The following is a 6,000-nucleotide window of genomic DNA, read 5'->3' as shown; positions in this document are numbered from 1 at the left end:
GCAAATGAATAATATATATGAATTTGGTAAGTGTATTCGGCCTTGTGAATATTATTGAAATGAATCTTAACTATGTGTATATATGATCATGTGTATTCCGTCACATAACTAGTATATGTATATGAAGTTATATTTTGATACATGAGTTTATGTATTTTAGCGTATGTGGACTAGGTTTTATAATGATTATTTGGCTTTGAAAGTTGAATAATAATATGTTAAATTGACTATGTGGGTAGAAATTGTGTATGAAAATGTATTATTTATGAAATTTGTAAGTTTGAGACTAAGCATGTTAACGTTAATGTAATTCGGTTTAGCTTTAAATGAGTTGATTATAACATTGGTTTGTTTACTTGCTTATGACTTACTAAGCTAAGGTAGCTTACTTTATGTGTTCATGTTTACTCTATTTTATAGATTTTGGATCAAGTTACGAGCTTAGGGATTGTCAGCAAAGTTCATCACACTATCTACTGATTTGGTATTTAATAAGTTGAGCTCGAATTATGGCATGTATAGGCTAGATTACGTTTTGAAATGTTGAATTTTGGATGTGTGTAATCTAGGCCATGCGAGAATGGCTAAACTTTTATGTTTGGATTTGGTTAGGTTAAGTATGGTTTGTGTTCATTTTGGTTATAAAGTTATGTGCTTTGAATGTACAATATTTGTTGTAAGTACTATATGTTTTGAAAACGGTTGATGACTTAGAATGTACATGTGGTTGGCTCGGCTAAAGTTATGCATGGATAGAGGTATATGTGACTTTGAATTATCATATTGACTTATCAGGTTGTGCCTTTATATTCGGCTAGTGATAGTAAAACATATGCTCATACTTAAGATATATTGTTTGTGGTTTGGTATTTAAGGCCAAGTTGTTAGTGGGATGATTGATAACTATATATTCTATAAATGTAAGGTAGTATTTTAGGCAATGGTGTAAGGTTCATTTAATGAGCATGTGGTCGATTGAGGTTATAAGTGATAACCGAATGAAGGATTAATTAACATATGAAATGTGAGGTTTAGACTTGATACTATATATGCAAATTAGGTATACATTGATATGTCAATTATAATTGAAGTTGGATTGTGGCTATGGTGAAATGCGTATGAATTGGGTATTGAGTTGTCATATGTGTCCGATAATGGTTTAAGTTATTATGGTAAATTATGCTTGAGCTTGGTAAGATATATTTACACCTCTAATGTGTTGATCGTTTATAAAAATTATAAACATGATTTGTTACTAAGCTTTATTCGAATATGTTTAAATTCTTATATATTCTAATAGATGTATTAAATTGTATTAGAGTATGAGGTATGTAAATTTATATTGACTAATGTAATCATGCGCATAAATGAAGTATTGAAACTTGTTTTGTTTGACATGTAATTTGCACTTACGCAAGTCTTTTAAAATAAAATTATAATAGGTCTCATATTAAATTAATAAAGTTGTTGGTTTGTCATATGTTCTGTATATACATATAGTTTGTGTTAACATATGTTGGATCATGTTTTAATTATACTGTGTTATGAATGATATGATTTTAAGTTTGATATTAGATTAAGTTAATTTTAATAATGTTATTAAAATTTCGAGTTGTAAAATGAAATGCATAATTGTATAAACTGTGACATGACCGGTAATGCCTCATAACTCTACTCCGGCGACAGATACGGGTTAGGGGTGTTACACATCATTTCCCTAATCACAAAACTTGTATTCAACTAGAATTTCCCAAATTAAAACCACTTCCATAACCATGAATCATACAATTTATACACTTATGGTCAAAAAATACCAAATTAAACACATAACACCATTGCTCACATTCGTAACATAACATCACCAAAATGTCAAAATCATTACTTGTATTTCATCAAATAACCTATCATGTGTGTATTATTTCAACATCCTAACCATGCATTATATTCAAAACACACTTTTATATTATCAAATACAAATCCAACCAAATCATCAATAAAGGTTTCCATCAAACACATATATATATTTCAAATGGCACAAAACATAACCAAAATTATCATAACATACACATACTAAAGCCCTATTTACATGCCACTTATAACCTAACCAAAGCGAACAATTAATTACAAAATAAGTTACCGGATAGTGTGGTCTCTAAAAGCAATCCAATCAATAGCTCGAATCTGACGATCTACAAGGACGAAAAACCAACGCTAGGTATAAGCTTATGTAAAGCTTAGTAAGTTCACAATAAACTTAAACTTTTACCTACTGTAAAGGATGTAATTTTAAACATTCTACAAGATAATTCAATATCATGATCATGAGTTTGTTAATTACATATACACATCATAAGTCTCACAAGGTTAGTGAGTTCATATGTAAAACGTATAACTTTATCATATTATCAAACTTATACATGAATAACACATTTGGTATATAAACCAACCATCACATATTCATTTAACACACACATTTCATTTCAAATATCTATATAAATTGCCCCAATTCACACATATATTTTCACATAACCATTTCATGTATTCATTCCATATAACCGTTTCATTTACATATATAACACATAATCATTTTGTATACCACGTTTTGTTTCAATAATTCATATAAATTTATTCATTCAATGTTTAATTCCATATAACTGTTTCGTGTATTCCAATTCATTTTATACATTTAACTCCCGATGAACCAAATGAAATAACGTTGGATACGCTAGAACCATGCTCACACAAAGTGTGCCTGTAACCGTAACTGTAACTGCTCTCACGAGCCATATCTGCAAATGCTCACACGAGCTGTGAGTCGGAATGTTAGGCTACACGATGTTGCTCACACGAGCTATGGAGAATCCACAACAAATGTAAGACCTTAGCCACCGGTAAGACATCCAAGACCAGCACCCGAAATTGTAATAACCCCTAATGACATGTCATTTGTATCCTAAGTATTCACAAGGTTCATACGGGTTATATACCATGTCCATTTCAATTAACGTTCTTCACATTATACCATTACTAGCATACATCCATATAATTCTTATTTATCAAACACAACATCGATTTATCCAATAATTCAATCTAGTTTAATTTACTAATTGCCATATATCAACCAATTTAATTCATCCATAACATAAATAATAATTAACATATCATATAATTATTTAGCATTTCTTTGTCACATGAATTCAATTATATACTTTCTCCATTTTCAATTATGACCCTCAATTATAAATTCATTTCAATTTGATCCAATTTCACAACTAAATATTTCCTATGCAAGAAAATTTAAGTACAACATATTTAGATATTTAATAATTTAAAAAACAACAAATAAACCGATTCAATTATTATACAAACTTACCAAAACTGATTCTGCAGCAAACACAACGCCAAAGTCTAATCAACAATTTTTTTCTTTTCCACGTTTGTTTATGGATTCGTGTTTTTCATGATCTAAATAATAATAATTTTATTCAGTTAACCATTTCAATACCATAAAATACTAAAATTTATATATTTGACCATTAATCTTTATTTTGCACTTTTACTCTAAACTTTTAACTTTTATTCATTTTAGTTCCTAAACTCGACACTTTCAAAATAACCACATTTAGTCCCAATTCATGCTAGCCGAATTTCCTATAATCCTTATCCAGCCTATATTTAACAAATTTTACAATAATTTCATATAATTTTACTATTTTAGCAACTTAGTCATTAAACTTTAAAATTAACTAAAATCACTTTACAAAATAGTCCTATTTAATTATCAAGTTTACAAAACAATCATAAAAATTAAAAAATCTCACAAATTCAACAATGACACATGTCAAAACATTTAACTTTTTTGTAATTTAACATCCAAGTTAGCTAGACCTAGTTGTAACGATCACAAAAACATAAAAATTATAAGAAATGAGATAAAATTACACATACATGCGCACCTGCAAAGCTTGACCGAAGCTTTTATGTTATTCAATAATGGTTTTCGGTTCAAAACCATGAAAATGAAGAAGGTGATGATAATGACTTTTGTTCTATTCATTTATTAATATTTTAACATATAATATTTTAATTAAAACATTTAACAAATAATATTTTTTATTTTTCCTCCCACTAACCGGGCATCATAACAATTAAGGTCTATTTGCACTTTAAAACCTTCATCTCATACTTTTATAACCATTTAATAAAAATAAACTTATAACAATTAGCTTCTATATCCTTTACAATTTAGTCCTTTTTCCTTAATTAACTATCAAAACATCAAAATTTCTGAACCAAATTTCAATATACCTATATAATTGCTCCGTAAATATTTAATTATTAAATATTTATGAGCTCAATTTATAGAAATGAGGTCTCGATACCTCATTTTTTAAAATCACTTAACTTTAGGAACAAACCACTTATATTTAAATATTAATTCAATCACCAAAAATTATCAAATCAAAATTCAATATAATATTATATTAGACTCGTAAATATTAAATAATAATATTCACGGACTCACTCGTCGGATTTATGGTCCTGAAACCACTAAAAAACGAGCTGTTACACTTTAGTTGTGATAAGCTAAGGTAGTGGAGTAGGCAATTGGAGCCGAACTACTATAAATCCTTGTGTTCTTTGTTGCACAATTTTTATTGCTTTCACCATAACATCTCAAAGGTTAATTCAACTTTCTTATTGGCAATCTCGAGTTGATTCTTCTGTGCTAATACAAACCACTATCCTGAAAATTAGGGATATACTCAAAGACTTAACAATCATTTAACTAGAAAATAAAAACAACTGATTAAATTAAACATTGACTAAAGACTTAATTAATAAATCAATAAAAACAATTAACCAGACCAACAGACCAAATATAAACAACATAAACATTGCTGGTGTTACTGCTTTAACATAGGGGCCAGAAAGAGTGAGGGTTTTCCTCTGGTGTTACTGCTTCTTGTGGTAATGTAGTCGAAGATATAGACCATTTACTGCGCCAGTGTTTTGTTGCGAAATCGGTATGGTTCACTTTAGTTCAGAGAGTTTTTGTCAATGAATATTAAAGAATGGGTGCAATTGAATATACGAGATCCAGCTTAGTTTGCGAAAGTGGATGCTGTCGACTGGGACCTGCTGTTTGGATTTATATGTCGAAACTTATTGAATTTGTTGAAATAAGCTTGTCCTTGACCCTAGCTTTATTGAAACAAAAGGAATTTCAGAGAAAAGCAACATGATATGTATTGACATGCGAAGAGCAGTTGGTCTCGTGGGGCGACAGCAAAGTGCCAGTGGCCAAAAGTATAGTTGGTTGGTAATCTGGGAGAAACCGATGGAAGTATGGTGTAAGGTAAATACAGTCGGGGCGTTGCGGACTGAGGAAGGGGTGGCATCGCCAAGGGAATCATTCGAGATGCTGATGGACGTTGGCTGATCAGTTTCTCAAGAAGCTTTGGGCCATGCCTGATCCTAGATGCCGAGCTGTGGAGAGCATATGATGGGTTAAAATGTGAAATGGACATGGGTATGAGGAAGGAGATTTTAGGGACGAATAACATGGAGGTTGTTTGACTGTTGAGGCATAAAGGAAATCTGGCAGCTAATAAGGTAGTGTTACGATCGATTTGGCACTTACTTGGGAAGGAATGGGATGTTAGGGTGACACATGTCTTTCGCAAAAGAAATTAGGTAACGGACGAGATAGCGGCAATAGCTTGGGCTTTGAATAATTCGAGAGCCTCAGGACAACATCTTCAAGATGATTCCAGCGGTGTAGGAACAAGAAGAGTAATGCATAATTAGTCTAATTTAGAATTTAAATCCTTACATTAAATAAAGAACCCTAAAAAACTGTGATTGCAATAAAAAAAATATCACCACATTTAACCATTTCAGCATAATTCAAAATTTTTTAAAAAATCCTTAGAATTTTAAAAATTATAAAAAAAAATTAGAATGAATGACTTTTAAAGTTTTTATTTTTTTTGGAAC

Source organism: Gossypium hirsutum, chromosome A05, assembly GCF_007990345.1.
Source record: "Gossypium hirsutum isolate 1008001.06 chromosome A05, Gossypium_hirsutum_v2.1, whole genome shotgun sequence".
In the NCBI taxonomy this organism is placed as follows: domain Eukaryota; kingdom Viridiplantae; phylum Streptophyta; class Magnoliopsida; order Malvales; family Malvaceae; genus Gossypium; species Gossypium hirsutum.
This window is presented reverse-complemented; position numbering follows the sequence as displayed.